The 24,087-nt window shown below is 43.0% G+C and overlaps 1 long non-coding RNA gene across 2 annotated transcripts in view; it reads right to left on the bottom strand.

The window, feature by feature from the left end:
* Positions 1-2,534: 2,534 nt before the first annotated feature.
* The window catches only part of LOC148685715 (uncharacterized), a 133,964-nt gene continuing 112,411 nt past the window's right edge, over positions 2,535-24,087 (bottom strand). The window contains exons 2-4 of one of the 2 annotated variants that reach the window (XR_015950282.1): positions 11,963-12,233; positions 11,547-11,755; positions 2,535-4,495 (exon numbers count right to left, since the gene is read on the bottom strand). This is a non-coding gene — a long non-coding RNA (uncharacterized LOC148685715). Of the gene's footprint in view, positions 4,496-11,189; positions 11,756-11,962; positions 12,234-24,087 lie in introns of those variants that run through there. The other variant, XR_015950281.1, reaches the window with a different exon arrangement.

Here is a 24,087-nt window from a genome sequence, read left to right as displayed (position 1 = left end):
TTCAAATTAATAATAACTGCTCAATCCTATATGATGCCATTTCAGAAGCTCAGTGATGCATAGGATCTATCTGAGAGTCTCTGTGGCACTGCAAAGGGACAATTTGTCTCTATGCTTTCTTGATATCTTCTCCAAATTTTTCTTTACATCTACCTATCTGTTTACTTTCCTAACATATGCTTCTGAAAAAAAGACTTGGCCTTAACAAGTTGCCATCTGTCCATGGACTTTTAATTGTCTTTAAAAAATGCAGATCATGTTGTTTAGAACCCAGAGACAGAGATTTTATATTTGCTAATGACAATAAGTAAAGTTCTGTCTAATACAAAAAGGAATAAGCAGGCAGATCACCTTTTTATATAAACGTCCTTTGACATTCAGCATAACACAGAAGAAAAGAAACTGATAGAAACAATTGCCTAATCTTTTAACAGCTGTCTGTTATCTCTGCTTCCAGACATTCACCTACCAAATCATCACAATATTTTTCAGGTGTCAATGTGCATTTTGTCCTAGCATTTCTCAGACGTTTGATGCTGTGAGACCAGAACATGGTGCATAAGAATATTTTCCCTAAGCAACAGATGTTGGACAATACTCTACCTTACTCCTTGGTGTAATCATTGGCTTTTCCTCTGCTACAACCTGCCAACTTTCTCTACACCTGGTTCTTGGGGGGAAATGTCAGAAAAGTTTCCCAGCAGAACATAAAGATTGTAAGAGAATGATGCTTCATTTTCCATTTACACTTTCTTGGTTTTTCTTGTAACAAATGTGTAAGCTTCTATGGTAAGCTTATTGATGTCATTTAGCCCCAAGCAGTTAACATACTAGGCGATGGCTGATATCTGAGCTCTACAAGCTGCCCAGAGCGGCTGAGGAAGCTCAGCCAGGTGGGTGGGGTATAAATAAACTATTATTATTATTATTATTATTATTATTATTATTATTATTATTATTTATATATACACAAATTACGAGCTAATAGCAAGTACTTGTACAATGGGCATTCTGTGAACTCTGGTGTGGACTAACCTGATCTGTTCCTTCCAGACTAATGTGTGGGTTGAAATATTTTATTTTGCAATAAAATACACAATAACAGATTACTTTAAAAACAAAATGGAATGGACGTGATGAATGAACTTAAAGCAAAATTGATATGAACTGGATATATAGACTGATCTACCCATCTCTAATTTCAGACAGCAATTGAATATAGAACAGTAGTATTGCTGGGGTTTTTGCTGCTGTAGTTGGGATGACATATCTATTCAAACATGTTTAACTGAAATGCCTGCATTCAGGATCCAAAGCTGCCCAGTTGAATCATTATATTCCCGGAACAATGTAAACTGCTCTGACCTTGCAGTCATGGGAGATACAATAGGAACACTGATCAAAAACCCTCCTTTTTAAAAAAAATACATTTCCTTCGCTGAGAGGGTGAGCCATCTATTTTTGGTCTTGTTTATGTTTACAAGAAGGGGATGAAGTTGTGTTGGTGAAGTTGTTCTAATCACAATAAGGCAATGGCTACTTCCAAACACTGGAATTGGTTGCTGAAGATGTTCTTCTTATCTACCCATTTTCCAGTGCAAGATCTACTCATTTTCAATGTCAAGGTTTGCCAGCAGTGGAACCCACCCAATGGAACTTCCATTAAGGGAAATTTGCCTAGTCCCCTCTCCATTGTGAGCTCAGTCTTTGCATTCAGATTGCTCTAGATTCAATCCTTGGTATCTCCGGGCAGGGTTGTAAAATATGCCTATTGAAATACTGAACAGCAGCCAGTCAGTGCAGACAACATAGAGCTAAATAGACTAATAGTCTGACCAGCAGAAGGCAACTTCCTCTGTTCTCATTGTCAACTTATAAAACCTATTGGTTTATTAAGATGGTTGCTTGCCAATGCAGGCTAAATTTCCCCAAATTTAAGTTGCTGCTATCTTGTTTACCCCCTTCATGGATCACTGCCTTGTCGTGGCGAAGGGGCTTAAATAACTTAGAGAAGTTATGTTTTGACCAAACGTGATCCACCTGGAGAAGGAATTGGCAAGCCACTCCAGTATCCCTGCCAAGAAAACTCTATGATTTCCCTGCCAAGAAAACTCTATGATTTCCTGGTGTGCTATGGTCCATGGGGTCACGAAGAGTCGGACACGACTAAACGACTAAACAACAACAATCTTGTTTACTATTTAATTGGTTTTAGGCTGTGTTCATGTAAATTGCACCTGTCTTTACTTATATTCTGTAGATTGTTTTATATGCCCAAATTGTGTGAAGAAAGTATCTAAAATATGGCTGGAGACTCCAGCCATGTTTGAATATAGTTGGGGACAATTTTGATATTTTGCAGATACAATCACACAGACAATTGGTCGTGGAAAAAACGAGCAGTGATACACAACAATTAAATTACAACCCTTCCAAAATGGAGGAGGGGGTATAAAAGAGCGAAGACTAAGAGGGAAGAAGAAATGTGTCTTCATACAGCAATGACTTTCTGCTTCTAGTAAAACTTGAGATCCTACAAATCAGTAAAATGCCTAAAATAAATGGCTGACAACTGCAGCTCATCTCCTCATGGCAGGTGATCATATGCCACCAAAGCACCACAAATAACAAGGCAGTGGAGGCAGATAAAATTCCAAGGGTGGAATTTTTTATAAATAACTTCTTGTTTTCTGCAACCAGGACAGCGTAAAGGAATCCTTGAGGAGAAATTCCATATGGCCAATAAAAACGGTTCTGCCTGACTGTATTGGTTCACTATCTTAACTGAGAATTTGCAGTGTGCTTATAATAAACACACAGAAAGGACAGCACAATGAAAGCTGGAAAATTGGGATTATACACTACTGTGCACATAATTTAGATCACGGTACCAACTTAGGGCCAAGGTTACCATTCAGCTGGCTGGTTAGTTTGTATTATCTCATGTACTCTGTAATCATTTTTTCCTATGCATTTTAAATAGATATGCTGTCTTTTTTATTATTTTATTAGTTTGTTTTATAATTTGTTGTTGATAAATGGTAGAGTGCAACCCCAGTGCTGTGGGAAATCATTTTATAAACACATTCGAACAACAACAACTTTGCAAGTACATTTAGGATATTTTCCCCAGTAAATTTCATTGACAAAAATAGGCACTTGAAACACCCCAGTACTTACACCAATAATCAATGCTTGGGGCATGCTCACTGTACATTGCTAAAGGCTCAGTTATATCTATGGTGTGCTATAATAATTTGCACTAATAGGTTAAGAATGTAGAAATACAAATTTTCAACCTGTTGGCACCATTTCAGAAGACCAGCGTGTGGAGCAGCAAGCTTTGGATGCAGGTGTCAAAGCCTCCTTCTTCCTCTTCTGGACATGTTTTCTTTTGCCATTCCAAACCCTACCTGCCATAAGACTGGACCTTGTAGTGCATGGTGGATAACTATGAGGATGAGGTTTTGGCAGCTTCATTGAAGGCAGAACCATTGGTTTTCAGGGAGCTCCCAGCTGGAGGTCACAACCTTACCACCATCCTTGAACCCAGAGGGTGAGGCTCCTTCCATACCTCCATCTCTGCAGCAATGTAGAATTCAAATGTTGCAAAACTAGGTAAGGGTCCTTGAATAAACCAGCCAGCTGCTTCAGGTCGTGTAGGAGGAGTCAACACACTGCAGGTCTTGTCAGCCTACATAAGGCTTCTGTTGGTTTTTATATCCTGCTGAGACAGCATCTTCTTATAGCTACTGGAATAAGGCAGAGCTTCAGCCAGCAGGACTTGCTTGGAGCTGTCCAAGGTCCTGTTTATGTCTGCTCTCTTCATAACAGAGCTTTTGACTGAATTGTTCTTGCATTGTCCCAGCTTGGCTTGACTTTACCTGCTTGATCTGACCTTGCCTATTGTGACTTGACCTTGCTTGCATTGAATGGATTTTACTTGCCTTCACTGGGCACTACCCATTTGCCTTGTGAAGTTCAAGCACATACAGAACAAGAACAGCTGGAGAGGAGATGTTTGGTTGCAAAACAGGGACATCTCAGAAAGAAGTTCTCAAGAAAGCAGGCTCATTTTCTACGTGCACTGATGTGGTCAAAAGGAAAGTAGAGCAATACAATTAGTAATACAAGCAATACAAGATGCCATCCAAGTGTCTTAGGGACTCCAGAGATGTGTAGGGTTTACTTCTTAACCTTTTATTCCACTGAAGTTATCCTGCAAGACAATGGGGCTTTAGGACCAGAGTTTTCCTCCTAGATGGGCTACCTTCCCAGGCCGAAACCCCCCACATGCTCTCTACTTCCCTTTACAGCACATGAAGTAAATGCCTTCTTGACCATTGGACCTACTATTGGTCTTATTTGCTCAATCTGCCGAAGGCTGTCTTCACATACAGGGGAAGTCTCTAACTCACCGAGGGCACGAAACCCATCATCGAATGCCCTGTAAAGCTCCAGCACATGAAGAACTTGGTGCACCTTACTCGGTTACCTAAAGAAAGACATTGTTCAAAGTGAGAATTGAATGCATAGCCTCAGTACCGCACCATTCTATATCATAAGTAGTACAAGACTTACATCACTGGAGTTCCTTTTCAAAGTCTTCCCATGACTACAAATTGCCCTAATTTCATGCATATTTTTGCCACTGCCCAGCCATATCAGTTTCCTGATGGCAAACCAGGCCAGCTTTTCGATCCTGTTAAACCAGGCATAGGCAAACTCGGCCCTCCAGATGTCTTGGGACTACTGGTCCTGTTAGCTAGGTATGATGGGAGTTGTACTCCCAAAAATCTGAAGGGCCAAGTTTGATTATGCCTGTGTTAGACTATAAATCCCATCATCAGTGCTTTGTTGTAATCCAAAACATTTGAAGCGTCTTGAATGTGGAAAGCTAGTCCAAATAATCCTCAACTCAATAATTCTGGGAGGAAATATAAATTATCATTTATGTTGCGATAATGGAAAGAGAAGAGTGGAGTGGAGACTATATGACTCCAACTCCCATTTTGACTCAGCCAGTATATGAATATAATGCATTATTTCAGCTATACAGCAGCAATAGATTACAGTTACCTTTATTCTACTTCTATATGCTCCATAATGGTAAGGGAATGATATTGTCGGGGTTGACGGGATTCCTCTCTTCACAGCAATTACCACGAGACTTTTCTGGCATTTTTCTGGCTTTATTTACAGTATTTACAACAAGTCATTAGCACGTAATAATCACTCATCAGAATCACTCTGTTCAGATCTCTGCTGAGGCCTGCGCTCGCCCTTCCAGAAACCCAAAAAATGATGAAGTCTCTGCTGGCTCATCCCTGACAAATATACTGCTAAGGCAATCTAGCAATTGCAGGTTAAGATAATTTGGAGGGTGCATTGATAGGGAGAATTTCCCTCGTAAAGGTCCTAAATCTGTTCTTCGTTTCATCTGACTGCCTCAGCTGTCTATCCTCATTCTGAGTTTACGTTATCCACAGTTTCCCTGGGAGATAAAACTCCCCCTTCCCCATCATAGTTGCTTGCAGATTCCTTGCCTGTCACAATGTCCTTTTTCTGATGGTGGGATGTCGAAGATGAGGCAGAAAAGAGGGAGGGGAAAGTTCATGAAAAAACTCTTCCACCATAGCTTAGCAGTGTGCATTTTTTAATTGACTAATAGTTATGCCAGTTTCCCCAATATGCTGGTCTTTAGAGAGAATTGTGTAAGATTCCCTTGTTCCTAATGTATGTCTGTATTATGCATTATAAACAGAGGTTTATAAAATTTCCTATATTCTATGAAGCTACAATTTCAGTGTACTCTAAAGGCAAAGATACCATCCAGTTTCTTCCATTTATAGAAGCTTCACATGAAAATGAATGACATCAGCCTGCTGTGAGTTCCTATGCAGTCAGTCTATACCAAGAGGATGACCATGTTGACCTCATTTGCCAGCTCACCCTCAAGCACTAGGAAAAGGTACTACCCTGCTGCTTGGAGAATAGCTTAGTAAGTCCTGCCCTCCTCCCTCCAGCCCTCACCCCTGTCGTTCTGCAGTACATGCTGGAGTTTGAACCTGAAGCACTTTTTTGCCTGAAGAGTATAAGCAGTGGGAGTGCTTTGGTTTGGAAAATTATGTTTTGTTAGAGTTTATGGAGCACTGGTTGGTTTTGTGGGCTGCTGAACATTTCTTGTTGTAAGGAATGTAAACTTTTGCTGAACTCCTGGTGTGTGCTGGCTGCACAGCAAGTACTGTACATTAGTCTATCGGTTACGAAAGCAGTGGAGCCGATGTAACATCGAAACGAAATATCAAGGCATCTGTGCATTTGTTCAGTAAAATACATTTCCTTTACCTCCATAGCTACATTTCTTTTTATTTCAGGGGTCTGTTGTCCCCCCCCCCCCATGTGGTGGGTCATCCCCTGTAAACAATAGGCAGCAGCAGCTTTGTAAGCAATGCATCTTCCCAGCTATGACTGTTGCTTGTACAGTACTTCAGCTGTTAATGTCAGCAGCTGAGGATCTGGACACTTTTAGAAAGCCTTGACAATAAGAATAAGGTGTTCTCCAATGCATGCTTTGACATAATAGCATCTAATCTATATACAGTATATAAAAATGTAGGCATTGCGCGCGCAGATGTAACAGCGTTTCTCCGTAACCGCTGAACTGTAATGTAACAAATTTGGCCACAACGTTCCATGCCCATCAGTGAGGGATCTGGCATAATTTTTTTCCCTAAAAAGCAAACCTTTCATACCGGAAATAATGATTAAACACAAAAAGTGGTGCCCAAATTAGACGTCACCAGCAGAAGCTCTGAAGACTCCAGCAGCATCCAATAGAAAGGCAGATCACCCACTGCTGCCTCGAAAGCCACGCCACCAGATGACATCACAAAATTCCCCAGCAACCAACTGAAAACAGGCCTTTTGCAGCAACAAAACAGATTTCCTTGCTGGCTCATCTTCCCTTTAGTCTATTTTTTGTTCAACATTGTTAGTTTCCTAGAGTCATTAACTCTTCTCCAGAATTTCAAGGAAGACCATTACCACCTACTTCAGTCAAATCACATGGGTGAGATGCTTCCAGTGTTATAAGTGAGTGATAAGGCTCAGTTGTTTCTGGTCCAGTTTAGGATGGCTAAGGCACAAATTGCAACTTTGAAAGTCAGAATTCAGCAGAGCTAATGGAGATACAAACTTATTTGTTCTGTGTCTCTTGTTACAATTGAAGCAGGACTATTCAGTGCTTGCACCAGGCGTTTTACTGCCCAAAGCACAACCCAAGTGACCCACCTCCTGAACTTAAGCCAGCATTTTACAAAGTCCTGTTGCACTCATGGTGCTACTTAAAGGAAGTTGCTCCCCACTCCAGTCCATGGCAGAACTGCCCCTGTATTTCTTTGAACTCTGTTTGTGAGATCAGTACCTCTTGTCTCTCTTAGGAAAAACAGCATTAGTACTAGCCAGGAATTCGGCACATACAATGCAATTATGTAAGTGCCTTGTCAGAAACATAGTATAATGAAGAAGGTCTGGGCACATTTGCTGAATGTTAGTTAGCCTAGTTTCCTTTCAAGGGCGTACCCACCATGGGGCAAGTTAGGGCAGCTGCCCTACTCTAGAAGCCAGCTGGCAGCTGCCCCTCTCTAGAAGCAAAAGGACGCAGCGAGGGAGAGGAGGGGAGAGAGCGCAACACCCTCCTGCTGGAGCTCGCCCGGGCTGCCTCCCCACAGCCTTCGCTCGTTCAGCTCATTCTGCCGCTGCTCTTACTAGAGCAAACAAGGAGGGGGGAATGGAGAACCAGAATTGGAAGAGCTGGGGTGTGGAATAAAACACTGTACGTAAAACACCACACTCACTCTGATGTTCCTCCCAGGGATCGCGGTGGGAGGGAGGGGGGAAGAGAGCGAGAGAGAGAGAACTTGAAGCTGGCTGCTGAAGGATTGAAGTCAGTCAGTCTCTCTCTCTCTCTCTCTCTCTCTCTCTCTCTCTCTCTCTCTCTCTCTCTCTCTCTCTCTCTCTCTCTCTCTCTCAAAGAGAGGAGGCTGGACAAGGCGAGCCTTCCAAAGCTCCTGTGCCAGTATTTAAGATACAATTTGTTTCCTTGTTTCAGGTAGCAAATGGTCGGCACCACAGCTTTTACTCTTGTCCTTGGGGAGGGGGGATCTTTATCAGTTTAATGAAACCTCCAGCGATAATGAGGTGTGAAAGGAGTTCCGTTTTAACTGGGTGGTTTTGCATAAGGAGGCTTGGAAGGCATGGGAATGCAATGGTGTTATATCTTTCCCAATTGTCCTCCCTCCTTTGTGTCTTTTATCATCCAAGCTGTTTGGGCAGCCACTGTGTGATGTGATCTTAAAAGATGTGTGTTAGAAAGGGTGGGCATGGATGTCTCAGTTTTCTCTTTCAGCCTTAAAGGGCCAGCACCCCTTTATTGCTATAAAGCAGGCATGTCCAACAGGTAGATCATGATCTACTAATAGATCACTGGACGTCTGTGGTAGATCACTGGCTCCCCCCAAAGAAGCTCAGCAACTTTGGCTCCCCTAAAAAAAGCTCTACATCTTTGCCCTGAAGCCCCCAAAACAGGGCTTTCCTTCCTAAAAAAAGCTAAACTTTGACCTGAACCCCCTAAAACATGGATGGCTTTCCTTCCTAAAAAAAAGCTCAACAACCTCAACCTGAACCCCCAAAAGGAGGTAGATCAATCACTGCCAGTTTTTAACTCTTGGAAGTTGGCCACCCCTGCTATAAAGAGTCTGCATGTAGCTTCATTGGAAGCGATGGTATGTTGGCATTGACAACAGATATTTTTTATGTTGTTATGTATTACGGTTTTTAGTTTCTTTGCTGTCTCACCAATAGAAAAACCTGGGTGGTCACTGTTAGGGAATTTTATAGGGGGGGCACCCAAACGAGGCTTCATTTGGGAATCAAGATTGGCACAAATGCCCTCAAGGGGACCCCATTTGATCCTACAACACCACTCTAGTATCGCACCAACACGAACCCCCTCAAGATCAAGCCCTGTGTAATAAAGGCTCCCTTTCCTACCCTTTCTCTGTTGCCTGAGACTCTATGTAACCATATTTCTTTATGAATGAATACCGTGTATCTTTATTTCTAAATGAAACCCCCTTTTGCTACTCTGGCCAAGGGCTCTCAGGGATGCAGGGAACAGCCATAATCCTTTAAGCAAGAGGTCAGGTAGCCAGGGTGGTGCTCCTCTGCATATCCATAATCCATTCAGGTACCATCTCCTGCCATTCCCAACCCTCCGAAGCCAGAGGCAATACTCACACCTGGACCCATTGCCCCCCCCCCCGCCAGGTACTCAAGGATCCCCTCCCAGATACTTACTGGTACTTGCTTAACAATGTCCTGGGACATCGTGCATTGTTACCTTATGTTAATCCTGTTTACCTCCTGTTTACCTGTATGCTAATGCCCCTTGCCCCTTCCCCTTTTCTGACGTTTTACCCTGTCACAAGTGATGTATGTATGATGCTTTCGATGTACATTATGGGATGGTGGTGGGAACTTTTAAAAGTTCTTGCAGCCCTGTTCATGGTGTTCAGTCTGGCATTGAACCTGCTGCGCAGTAATAAACCTTGCTGTTTGCTCCGGATCGTGGCTGGACTCCTTCCTTTTATACTCTGCAACGACCACAGGCCCTTGCCTGATGAGCTGGGTGGCTGAGCATTCTCGCACCCAGAATTTTGCCCTAACAGTCGCTTTTTATCTTTGGGCGATGCTCAGAACAAAACAGGAAGAAAGCAGGTGGTGGACTTTTGGGGGAATTGGAGTCCTTTTACTTCTTCTTCTCTCCTTTAGGAGGAATATAACTTTCCATCTCCCTCTCATAACGAACTTTGCCACTGTTTGCCATGTCTTCAAACTTGCCTATTTGTTTTGCTGACATTGTCCACCATTCAGACGATTGGGTTGCATTTCGCAGGGCAGAAGAGTCCGGACCTTGGTGTATTCAGCTTGCTAGGCTTACAGGAATCTGGACGTATGAAAGGGGTCGGTCTCGCTGTGGGCAGGATTCCTGCATTACCGGGGGGGTGGACTAGATGACCCTGGGGGTCCCTTTCAGGCCAGCTCTACAGGATTTCTGTGAGGGGTTCAAGTGAAAGGAGCGGCTGTAGATAGTTTCTGTGCTTCAGGCTGCTATCCTATACAGGCTTACCTAGGCATGGATTGATTTCTTAAGATGGTTGTGTGAAAATTATTATGGACAAAGTATAATTATGTAGCGCCTGTATTGTAGGCTCAGCTTATAAATATGTGTAAATAAGCAATACATCATAAAGACACCACTATCTCCACTGTGGAAATATGAACCCTGGGCAAGTGCCTTGGCCCCTGGAATCTCACTGTTGTGGATATTGGGGTGGCATGGAACAATATTAAAACTTGCAGTTTGCCCCCCTCCTCCATTCCCTCAATACTTTTCATATAATCATAGAATCACAGTACTCCAGGTGAGGTCTGACCAGGGCAGAATACAGTGGTACTATTACTTCCCTTGATCTAGATACTATACTCCTATTGATGCAGCCCAGAATGGGATAAGGCAAAATATGGGATAAGGCAAAAGCAGACAAACTTTAATTTATTTCTGTACAGCAGGCTTTGCTAAGCTGATTCCCCTCCGTGTGCTTTGGACTACAACCCCCATCTGCCTCTGGCAGCGCAGTTGTGGTCCAAAGCACGTGGAAGGTGCCAGGCTGGCAAAGGATGCTGTTCATTCATAATATGAGTGCCCATGTGCGTAGTATGGGATATGCCTTGTCCTTGCTCTTGCGTAACCACAGCTGGTCCTCAGCAGGCTCATTGAGAATGTCCCTTTTTATAGCTGCTTGTCCTGACCTTTCTCTGATCCTCCTTATTATTTCCCTGGATTTCCCCCCTTTTGGTGTTATTAGACTGGAGTCAGTTTCACCTGGGCTCTGTAGCCCCACCCACATCCCCACTTTGTGACACCTCCCCTCCTGTGCCTTGGCCCCTCCCCTTGCCCCTCCCCTCCCATGCCTTGGGCCCACCCCTTGCCCCCCCCTAGTTTTGATCCTGGGTACGCCCCTGTTTCCTTTTTAAAAACAAACGAACAATTGAGTTTTTAAAAAGATACCTGGAGCACAGGCAGCAAGGCAAATCAAGGGACAAAATATCTGCTCTGACTGGTGGTATGCATCTCTCTCATTTTCTCTGGAGAGGTACATGAAACAGACTTACAAGGAGATGTCTATACACCCTCTGAATTAACTAATTTCTGAGAATACACATAGCAATGTTCCATTACATGATTTTTGAATGACAAAAGGGGAATTGTACTAGGAATAAACATTATACAGAAGATGATCATTTAACTTTACTGGTCCACTATTATAAGATGATGGCTGAAAGAAGTATAAAATGCTGGCATCATTTTCTTTTAAAAAAATATGCTAAACAGTTTCTTCTCAGAAGACTTAAATAATCAATATTTAATTACACACACTATAGCTTATGCAACAAAGCCTATTCCTGTTATACATACATACCTATCCACCTTTGCTGTCACCCTGCCAGTCCCTTGATTCTTCCAATTCATTCCACTCTTCTCTCTCCTTAGACACATCTTAATTTAATTATTGCAGATGATGTAATGTTTTTTGAAGCATAACTTTTCATCACTGCGGGACAAGCATTTGATAGAGTTTGGATTTTTCATGTCGTCCATCAGCCCCTGTTAGCTTATCATTATGTTTCTCTGTAAGGACAAGGAACCCTTTTCAGGCAAATGACTTTGGTCCTCTTCATACTTTACATTTTTAAAGGGGTACCCTTTATTGTTCAGACCACAAATGTAATATGCAAACCTTATAAACATGTGCCTTAAAACAGGTGATCAGAATTCCCAGTCAGCTGTAGCTCCCTGTGGCATGTACCTGTAGCTGAGCTTCTTTTTCTGACATACCTTTGCCATGTGGTGAATGGTAGCTCCTTGGAGAATTCCAGGGGAGTTGAAGTAGACATGATGGACAATGGCTAGATAGGATCATAGGAGTCTGACACTTAAAAATGGACGACCCACTTCAGAAGTTATCTGATTCTTCACTTGCATGTATCCCTAGGGTCAGTCATGTGGAGCGCCTTGAGAATGCTTGATGAACTGGCCCTTGAGATCGAGTTCTGTGAGACACTGAAGTGTGGCACCAATATCGCTCTCTGGTATGGCATCAATATTTCTGGAGTTGGGATAGAGACAAAAATTTACCCAGTCTGAGTATCCTCTGAATTAAGTCAGTGCCCAGACGCAGAAACTTAATCATAGGCATCATGGAACAGAGATGGTACTGGAAAGATGAGGGGAAACTCAAGAGAATGCAAATTGGCATGTTCAAATGCACTTCAAGAAGGTCAGAGGTGCCAGACAGTCTAAGGGCAGGAGGGGAGCAAATTGACTGGTTGTGTGGAAGGCTGAAAGGGACCCTGGGAGAATGCAGCAAGAAAACATAAGAGACTTGCTGGATCAGGGCAAAAAGCCTATTTCTATCCAGCATCCTCTTCTCACAATGGCCAACCAAAAGCAGAGGCAGAGACAGTTTTAGGGCAGTGCGACCGGTTTGGCTGCACTCGGCACTGTGCTGCAGAGGCACCACAACAATGCTGTAGAACAGTGTATAAGAGGTGGGGGGAAATTTAGCATTGCATAGGACATTGCTGAAATTTGATAGCCATTAAATTTTAATTATTGTAGCCCACCTGAGGGTTTTAGGGTTAACAGCAGACAATATATTATTGAACAATAATAACTAATACTACTTCACTGAGCTAGCTACTATGACCACAAGGTCTTGTTCCAAATAAGTCGCCACCAGTTCAGATCCCATTAGCTGTATATAGGCAAACCCCTGCTCAGTGCTATGTCCAGTTCCGTCAAGTGCTAGTCCAATTCTGTCAAGGGATGGCAGGGGGCTAGGCTGGGGTCCAGTGGATCCTCCTCTCCTCTGGAATGACCACTTTGGGGTCTTTCTGTGGGCTACTGTTCACACTCTTTCCCCATCCAGCACATGCATATCTTACCAGCATAGTGAATCAGGGGTTGCAGATCAAGTGACTAAGTCCTCATTGTAACAGTAAAATACCTATACAGTTGTGTGCCGAGGCCATCAGACATCCCCCCCCTAAATAACTCACACCACACACATAAATTTTGTTTGAGTTTCTGGCATTAATTTTGGCCACAACTTTATTTAAATACAATTTTAAAATTTGAGTGTTGGCTTAGGCATTGGTTAATCTTCTGTCCCCCGCTTGAGACAGGACCAGCTCCGACTTCCCTACCCGTATAGGGAAGTCAAGTAAACAACTCGTGGGAGAGGAGGTACCGTAGCTGTGTCCAGGCACTCTCCCCTCGACCAGAGATGTTCCCCAAGGCTTGTGCTGTGTAATTGCCCCAGCCCCGCCCATTTGCGGGGGTGTATGGACCGGAGCCCGAGGATTCCTTTAACGGAATACTTCTATGAGGAGCAGCATTAAATTGAGGGGTAGGCATCTCCATGCCATACCCCTCCACCAACCAGGAATTATTAACCAATGACTAACCGCCAACCTAACAAGTTGTGACGATTTGCTAAGCCGTAGGCAAAAACCAAATGGCAACAGCCAATCAGCCAAATGGCAAAATTCCTACTGGGCCCCTGCAAAAGGTGACCCCCTGAGAGGCAAAGCAATGTGAGGCTAAACCTTCAGAAAAAGCAGGGGGCGGGTGGAAGATTCAAACACTTTGCAAAAGTGAAACTGGACTGCAAGACGCTGAGAATATAATGGGCGCCTCCTGTCAATCAAAAATGGCAACATACTTTTTACCCCAGCAACCAAAAAGCCCCAATCATTCACGCTCTTACATACACTAGACCCTCCCCCACCCAGAGGAATATCTTTTGGCCCGGCCACAACTCTCGCTCTCCCTGATAGGAGAACGTGCTCTATCATTTTAAAAAGGAAAAGAAATTGGCAATAGGGTTCCGGTTTCCGCCTGCAGGAATGGCGGACCTGTTTTCCATCTCTCTGACCTTCGTAAGGAATTTGGCGGTTGCTAGGGGAGTAAATGGCAACCCCCTACCCTCTCCGGGGGTTACGGAGAGGGGCCGCTGGCCCGCGATGCCCCCAGACCCACTCCGACTGTTTTTGGAGTGGGGGGAGCTTGGGCTGAGCACTTACGAGGGCCAGGACTCCCGGACGCTAATCTGCATGGCGGGGATTTCCATGGTTAAAGAAGATAACTAGGCTTAAATCTATGGACATACTTCAGAAGGAGGGGAAGAAGCGCTGTTTACTGCTGAGAAATTTATGCTGCTGAGGGAGAGGAGTCAAAGATTGTACAGCATCTGGAAGAAGGATTGATGGGGACGGAGCGATAAGGGAAGTGAGTTTTTTTTTTTTCTTCATATTGTTGCCTCGTACCTTCCCGGACGCGATGTCCTGGCTTGTTTGGAGTGAAAGAGAAGCAAAAGACTGTGTGAGTTGAACTTTATAACTGTTGTTACTGAGCATATTTTTTAAAGATGTGGAGTTGCCGATGAGAAAAGCCCCCCCCCCCCCTAGTCGGACGGAAGGAGTTCTGGACGCGTTCGGAGGATTTATGAGCTGTGACGCACTTTAAATTGGAGCAGCGACCTGAAGCTAAGTTCAGCTATAGGGCAAGGAGATCCATTAATTTACCAAGAGTTTATGGTTTGATGTTTGGGTCTCCTGCCTGGAAAAGCTGTAAATTCTATAATGATCGTAAATCTTCATGGCTATGAGAGAAAACGAAAGTGATTTGAGTTTTTTAAGATGGCGCTGCTTCGTGCTGCTTCGACGCAACAGGGAGCTCCATTAAGAAGATTTATGGGGAGGCTGGACTGATTAACTCACACAGGAGAAAGAACATCTGTGAAACTTTGTTTGATATTTATCTCAGCAGCTGGGAAACAATCGGATGAAAGTGGAAAACATCTATGTGACTGTAAGTGGAAGATCTGGATTATTATGAACTTGGAGGACGATTTGAACTTTAGAAAAAAGACGGCAGTGGACAGTTGCGAGGAATTCCCAATTTCTTGAAGCATGGGAACCCAAATAAAAAATTCTTTAGATGATTTGGCATAACATTCGGTTTGATTGATATATATATGTGTATAATTTGAAATATTGAATGTGATATAATTGGTTTTAATTGGAAAATTAATAAAAATATTTTAAAAAAAAGAAAAGAAAAGAAATTGGCAATAATACTCCAGACAATTGTTTGCTTAGAACACAACAACAAACTCTAATAACTTTATATTGTTCTACATCATAAATATGGAATGTATTTGAAAATCAATATGCTTTGGCATATTGTAAAAAATAAAGAAAATTTTATATTTAAAGCATCCACCCTCTTAAGTCTGTGAGGATTCTAGAGGTTTCAATGTGTCTCTATTCAAACCAGCTCTCTGAATGAATATAAGTAGAAACCCTTTTTTTTTGGGGGGGGAGATTTGATACAATGTACCAACAACTTGAAGTGCTAATTGCCTTTTTGCAAAGTTTGTATTTTCCCTCCCTATTTTGCTTTTGTTCCTAAAGAAAACCTGAGTGATACTTGCCTGTTTGCTTTGCTCTGCAATGAGAAATGGCAGATGGGAAGCTAACTCTGAGTGGTTTAAGAAGCAATAAAACAATTGATTGGTATGCCTAATATTTACAAGACAGGTCTGAAGGAATTGTTTTTGAAGAAATATGTGCCACAAAAAGGAGCATAATTCAAGATTCCTCTTGTCTGTAATGTGTTTTCAGTGATTTATTCCTAGTAGATACATAAGTTTCTGAGTGCATAGCATTATGTGAATCCATACATCTATCAGAAATACTTTTATACACATCTGAGGAATAAGTATGCATAATTTATGCAGATGTAAACATATTTCACACGAATTGCATTATATCTGACTATTAATACAGCTTGCCTAGTTTATCACAACAAATGCTCTTTACCTGTTCTTCCTAAGACTTGGTATTATAAATTATGATGTGCCATATGCACTCCACTATCAAAGTTTAAAATTACCAAGGGAGTCAGCAATGAGTTCAATGATAATTACGTTTTTCTCCCATCATTGCCTTTCTTGGTTGGATGCTTTTTCATAACGAGGGATAGCATTATTCACTGTTCCTTGCTGCGGTTCCATATATCAGACTGAACACATAATATACCTTTCTCTCTATGAACTTGCCTGAGATTTCGACGAATGTGGTGTGTGGCTTTTTAATTTTTCTGCCAACGCAAGACAAAAAAAAAAAAATCCCAGCACTTTTCAGATTCACTTTAACAATTGTTTGGCATCCTTACCCTCTTCACTTGAGAGATTTATATGTTACAAGCTAGCAGTATATTTCAATAGAAAAAAAAAGAATATAGTCTTCCAACATTCATGCAATGAAAATAAATGTTTTGAAGGTTAATTACTACATATGTAACAAGTTAATTATTTCAAGCTAACAGAAAGCTGAGATAGCACAGAGTAGTTATAAGGAGTATTCAAATCCTCCTTTTAAAAGGGTAAGTAACTGATGTGCCAGCCAGCAGGCTGCTAGATGAAAGGAATAATAGCAGTAAGTATTCACTTGGAATAGCTATGATAAAGACAATGGTCATGATTGTTTTTTTTCTCCCACCTGTACCACTTAAATCCAATTACTTGAGTATCCGGCTATGAATTAATCTCACAACGCAAAACTAATATAGCAATTTAGTCCTCCACACTTGCCACCCTACCTCTGTAGAGAGTAATTGTTGTGTTTGTCTCTGACATTAGGTTATAGAAAATAGGTAAAAACAGTGACTTCTCTTGGTATAATATGCATACTATTGGATTGCTTCAAACCCTTGAACAATGGAACTGGATAAAGAACAGATTATACATCAAGTGGTGGACAGAGCTAGGTAGACAAAACTATCTGAAGTCATGGCAGAAGCACAGAACATGACCCCATAATTTATTGATCTAATTTTAAAGTAGTTTACTAAAGAGAGCATACTATGTCTCAAAGGAATTACACGTTAATGGTTGGTTCGATTTGGAGGTGCTAAGAGAAATCAGACCTTGACTACTTTTCCATAAGAGACAGACTGGATGTGTTAGAATATGCATGAGTAAGAATGACTATCGGCCTTTAAAGCCAACTGACTTTAACGGACTCGTAATGGGAAAACATGCCTTCTTGCTACTATAGGTGATATTTCTTCCCTAGCAAGAAACTATTTTGGCTTCAGCACTAAGGACAACAGGAAATATCTTAAGGGAAAACAATTAAAAACCATTCTCAACACTACCTGAAGCACACTTTACAATATGGTCACATTAAGCAGCTATATACTTAACTACAAAACTGGTCCATCTATCTGTCTGCCTTCCAAAATCTGATGTCCTCCACAGATTTGGGATTGCAGTTCTCATCAGTCCCAGCCAGCATGACCAATGGTGTATTCCAGGCATCCCCAAACTGCAGCCCTCCAGATGTTTTGGCCTACAACTCCCATGATCCCTAGCTAACAGGACCAGTCATCAGGGATGATGGGAATTGTAGTCCAAAACATCTGGAGGGCCGAAGTTTGGGGATGCCTGGTCTATTCCGACCAGGACTGGCAGTAAGCTCTAAAGCAGAGTTGTGTTCCAAGCCTTAATACCTAAGAGGCCAGGGAATGAACCTGGACCTTCCTGCATGCAAAGCATGAGCTCTACAACTAAACTACAGGGCTTCATGTATCATGGCGACAGAACAGAGTGGCAGCATCATCAATCACTACTGCCAGTCTGTTTTCTTGATTCCATCCTACAATCTAATGCTTCAATGTTGGAAGAGCCTCTTGTAGAGTCTCACAAAGGCCTGTTTCACCATGGATAGGTCTGACCTCATGAAAAATAGGTCTGCTAACTTGGGCAAATGCCCTGCTGGCCAAGGCTTCTGTCCAGCAGTAAGTGCAGGGGCAGAAAAGCTACCAAAGGTTACCAAATGGCAAACCTTATATACCAAGGGGAGTGCATCCCTATCAAGAACTGGCTGAAACCCCATACCAGGAGTTCTCCCATTCCCAACAGGGGCACCAACTAAGTGGGGCCCTGGGTGCCTGAGCACCCACAAATTGTGAATGAGGGGGACATGGGGGCCTCAAGATTCTACTCACGCATGCCATGGGGTGTGCTGACATCACTTGTGCATGCTGCAGTGACATCAGTATGCCCCAGGCACATGCTGCCGCGGGGCCAAGCCAACACACCTATCACCTGAAACACCTCTGTTTTCTTGCAATTAAGCTTCAGTTTCTTAGTCCTTACCCAGCCAATTATGTCCTCCAGAATCAGATGAAAAGGAAATGCAGAACTGCATGTCATCCACATACTGATGACAATCATGCCTGAAGTGTAGGGCGAGGTAGAACCTAGTCCCCATTCCACATATAGAAGCTGACTAGACTGGCAGTTGAATTTTTTTTCCTCAGTGGTGACAGGATAGCGCCCTGCACTGCAACTGAGGCAGAAAGATAGTTTAGGGGCCAACCAAGAGCTCTTTCCTTCAACAGAAGTCAATGGTAGGCAGTGGGCCTTAGGAGCAACAGCTAGGGGTTGCAACTGCTGCCTCCAAGCTTCTGCCACCCTAGACAGTCACCTAACATTGGCTAATGGTACAGGTGGCCCTGAAAACAATCTAGCCCAAATATCCAGATGTTCACTATGTAGATCAGCGGTGGGGGATGGAGAATGTGTGGCCCTCCAGCTGATGTTGGACTCCCAGTCCCATCCTCCCTGACCATTGGGCATGCTGTCCTATATCATCTAAAAGGCCATAGGCTCCCTGTATCTGATGTAGATGTTAAATAACACCTAGTCCAGTGCAGACATCCCTGATTGTAATGAACCACCAAAGTCTTAGGCAATCGTCTTTCCTATATCTCAGGACAAGGACTGAACCTCAAATCTTCTGTATTAAAAAAGAAATGACTGTCACTGAGCATGGCACCTCAGGAAATCTGCTTAATAGCAATTAGGAAATTCCTTACAATGATGCCATTTTAATGCCATTTTGAGCCAGGAAAAGAGAGCCCGAGCAGCGTGTTTTAAATGATATCAGAGCAGATGAACATACATCAGCTGTGCTCTGGAGCTGCCCCAAATTAGCACTGGCATATGGCAGACAAAAATAATAATATATCACTGAGTCAGTTCTCTCTCCCCACCCCCCGTGTGTCATAGCTGCCAAGTTTTCCCTTTTCTCGCGAGGAAGCCTATTCAGCATAATGGAATTTCCCTTTTAAAAAGGGAGAACTTGGCAGCTATGGTGTGTGTGTGTGTCTGTGTGTGTGTGTGTGTCTGTGTGTGTGTGTGTGTGAGAGAGAGAGAGAGAGAGAGAGAGAGAGAGAGAGAGAGAGAGAGAGAGAGAGAGAGCAACTTAGAAAAGTAATGCACAGAAGGAAATAAATGTAAGATGCAAGAGATGGAGAACATTGCCTTTTAGAAATGTAGTTTAAGTTATTAAAAGATCAAAGTCATAATAGGTAAGAATAGCACTGGGATTATTTAACACATACTAGTTTTACATCTGTTCTATTTCTGGTCCTCCAAATCTGCTGTGTGGAATGTGTTGAAGTGATCATAATTAGGAATCACTCTCTGCAACCTATGAGGAAATGCTGTATTTCAATTCCAATTTTTCATTATCTTGTACTTGTGATAGCATAAGACCATCAGACTTCAAGATGCTATGATTATACTTTAGCTTAGTAATTTGTTCAATTTTATTCACTGCTCTTTAATTTTCCTTAACATTATAATCCCCAAGTCAATTTCCTTTGAAATACAGTATAGATGTTATGCAACAATGATGATCGCTATAGGAAATCATAGGCTGCTTCTGTGCAAAGAGACACATCTCTTCAAGTTTTTGAATTTATCAATTTAGAGGGTGGTGATCGAATGGAATAGACAGCTGTGATTGTTTTGGGGAAATCTATGCTCATAATGAAGAATGGAAGACTATTTGTTTCATTATTTTTCTATGGGAACTTTTGTTTACAGTATGGGGGAAACAAAGCCATTGGGACTTTCAGTTTAATGATTAGGCAGTTCTTTTTTTAAAAAAATGAATAGAAATATAGCCCCCCACCCCCGTTAGAGGCTCTGAAAGCTCAGAAGGGGGAATGGGGCTAGTCTGAAGCACTTTACAAATAGCAAATAGGCTTTGAAGTCATTATGAGTTCCCAAGCACGCAGCAGCCAACTAGCTGTTAGCCACTTGGAAGCTCTGCACAAGAGATTTTGAGATGTGGGGAGGGGCTGCCCACCTGTCAATCACATGATGCCATAATGGAATGCCCCTGGAATAGAGCTTTCAGAAAGGATAGTAGGAACCATAAGCCTTATTCTATGCACAATAAGCACAGGGCACCTTTGCCCAATGCTGTGGCCCATAGATTGCAGCAAAATACTGGGCAAGGCTTTGCCCAGTATCCTGCCCATGCAATGGGCTTGTGGGAAAAAGCTACCCCACGAGCCCTTGCAAAGGAGAGGGGGAAGCCTACATAAGGCTGTTTCCCCTGGAGCTCTGGGCTATTTCACCCCATGAGCTTCCCGCCTGCCCTCAGGTTAGAGCCTTCACTGATTTAATTGGGGGTCAGTGGTTGACAGGGCTGGAAAGGAATTCTTTCTCTCCACCTGGTTGGGTTTGTGTTTCACCTTTCCCTCAATGAAATTATGGCCTTCCTTTTTTTGTAGGCAGAAGAACATTGCTTGTTGAGGGAGTAAATGGCACTGGAAAGGATCAACATAGTATAACCTACAGGGACCTGAGGGGAGGACTGGCCAAGCTCGGGTTGGGGGCATCTGCCTGGGTGGAATCTGCACCCTGGTCGCCCAGTGAGACCTTGCTTGCTTGGCTTGCACCATGGCAAGGTTCAACACTGGCCAACTCCCATGGATTTGGAGAGGTCCAAACCAGGCAAACCCATCCCATCAACATGTGGTTTGTGTAATGATGAATTGATCCTGGCCCCAATCCCATCTCTACGCTTACTCTTCCTGCTGCGGTCAATTAAGATTTGGCCTGATTTTCTCCTATCACCGTTGCACGGTCTGGTTATTTTGCTGCGTTCATGGGTCACATAATGCACCTGCCTAGGCAATGTGTATTCCACATGGGTGTTAAACAGGTTATAAGGCTTCTAACAGAGAACTCAAGGATTAGCCACACCCCACAAAGGAAGAATAGTGTCCTTAAGAATTCATCTGAGGTGACTACATAAGGAACTTGGAATACAACACATTAAACTGGACCAGTTCCTCATCTGAGCATTTAAAAGTAACAGGAACATTTTTTTCAGTCTCAATGTATAAGTGGCATGAAGCATGTGATGCAGGCCTCAGTGGAATTTCTGTGGGCGACAGCCGGAGTTATTTATGGGGTCTGTTTTGTTAGGGACCAGGGCATACATGCCCATGGCCAGAGCTTACAGGAGAAAAGTCAGCAAGATCATGTCTAGCAAAAACATTTCCTGGATCAGAATTGCAAGAATCAGATTCCAGAGAGCAGTGGATGGGGGAAGGCACTATAGCCATGCAGAGGGAAGAAATATGCCAGGAAAGAAAAGGGTATAGCATACTGTAGTCTGCTTCTGTGTTGTGCTTGATGGGGGACTTCTGAAGGAGGGGCACATAAAAAAACCCATCCTCCATTGAATTCATGGATGAGGCTATAGAAAGGTAAGTGTGCATAGAAGTATTTGTCCCACTCTTGCTGTTATGTCACAGGGTGGTGTTAAGGTGAGGTGTGCATGGCTTCCTAAGGCACATGATGTCTTCTCATCTCGCCGACAGGATGCAAAGGTATTTTTTCTTACTTCACACAGCCAGTTCAGAATTTGGGCAGTGCTGGGAGTCCGGTCAAAACCATGAAGATGCTTGGAATCAGAATGAAAAACATGGGCATTTGGAGAGCTTTCAGATAACATTATCCCACTGCCATTGCCTCCCTCTAAGCTCCATTGTGGTACCCATGGGCGTACCCAGGATCAAAGCTAGGGGGGGCACACCAGCCACACACCCCAGCCACCAGACTGGCTAGCTGGCAATGATGTGGCCAGGATCCCCCCAGGAGGCATGGTCAATATCCACCCCCCCAGAGAAAAGGAGGCCATTTACAAGGCAGCACACAGAGCCACCCACACTTGCACTCCTGCCTTGCCTGCTCCTTTAATGGCAGCAGTGACTAAAATGAGGCAGCAGCAGCCTCTGTTGAAAGAAACCTGGACCTGGACCTGGGCTAACTTCAGCCCACACTCTTTCAAGTCACAGCGAGCACAGCACAGAAAGTGCTGCCCCACAATGCACTGCATGCAAATGAGGTGTCGCAGAGAATTATGGGGCAGCACTTTCTGTGCTGTGCTCGCTGTGACTTGAAAGAGTGTACAAATGAGGTGCCACAGAGCATTGTGCTGCATACATGCAAATGAGGTGTCACAGAGCATTGTGGGGCAGCACTTTCTGTGTTGTGCTCGCTGTGACTTGAAAGAGTGTGGGCTGAAGTTAGCCCAGGTTTAGGTCCAGGTTTTTTTCAACAGAGGCAGCTTTGCTGCCACTGCTGCTGTTTTGTTTCAGCCAAGCAGGCTGAGGCGGAGCACAGCAGGCAGTGTCCCTGCCTGCCCTCTCCAGCTGCCCTGCTTCTAGGGGGGGGCAGCTGCCTACCCCTGCCCCATGGTGGGTATGCCCATGGTGGTACCAAAAATGTTCACCTGAAAACATCTGGTGCGGCCCTGGGGGTGTATTGTGCTGTTGCTCCTAAACATATGCACATAACGAGCTTTCACTTTTTAGTTCTATTTTTATTTATTGTCTCATGTCACTCAGGACCTACAGTTGTTGTTCATTAGCTAGTCTGCCTCCTTCTGTGTAATTTAGTTTAAAAGAGTAAAGAGGTCTTCCTTTGCATGCCAGCTGATTATATACAATTACATCATCACAAAGATTAACAGAAAGCGGAGGCGCATGTCCACTTACTGTGGCGAAAAGGTTACCCATAATATAATGAAACATTCAAGGGCATTATGCTACAGAACTAACATTAGGCAGCAAAAGCGATGCATCTGCTGGACGCACAATTAGATTAGGTACATGTGTTAGTGTCTCTATCACTTAAACATAACAATGGATTTTTATTCAGAGGGGCACCTTGTGAGATTAATGGTAGTAATGAAGTACAAAATATTTCCTTCCTAAGGTATCTAATCCAAAAACCGGAGAAAACATAACCATTTTGCCCATGAGGGATAATCCCTTGAGGAAATCTTGCAGAAAAATAATGTACTGCCGTATCTCATCCCACGTAGGTCAACAACAATGACAAAAAATGCCCCACCTGTGTTGTGACTCAAATGCAAGGAGGCCCGGGAGTGTGTAGAGAAATGGGGAAACCAAATGAGCAAAGCTCTAAAAAAGATATAAAGCCACATGGGGAGGGAAGGGGAGAAAAGTATCCAGACTCCTACTGCGGTCAAAGAAAGAATTTCAGGTTGAAAATTACTATGCTCTTCTCATCTCTGATCACTGGGACCACTTATGTAGCCCAGTTCTATAAAGTTGTTACTCAACTTTGGTGAAATCCTAGAGACAGGATTTTGCAAAATTAGCCATTTTTTCATACATGCATACGTGTATAATTTTATTTATATGCTGCCTTTCCACAGTTCAAACCAGGCTCAAGGCAACTTACAACATGAAAAAAATGCATTACTGCAACATAACAAAAGTAGGCACAAACAACAAAGAAAATATAAAAAATATACACAACTAAACTGAACAATTTCCACCAACAGCAAAAACAGCATCACCAACAAAAACCCCAAACAACACCCCAGTCCAAGAGTCCAATATTTCCAATTTGTTTCAAAATGGTGCACATGTGTGCACACATCTCTGTGTGTGACAATGCCCATAGTTTGTTCAATTTCAAGAAAAAAAATGGTATTTACTGCAAATTACATTTGGGAGATAATGGCTTGAATTTATTACACCTAAAGTATCAA

The sequence above is a fragment of the Zootoca vivipara genome, chromosome 5 (genome assembly GCF_965207765.1).
Source record: "Zootoca vivipara chromosome 5, rZooViv2.hap1.1, whole genome shotgun sequence".
Taxonomy (NCBI): domain Eukaryota; kingdom Metazoa; phylum Chordata; class Lepidosauria; order Squamata; family Lacertidae; genus Zootoca; species Zootoca vivipara.
This window is presented reverse-complemented; position numbering and strand designations above follow the sequence as displayed.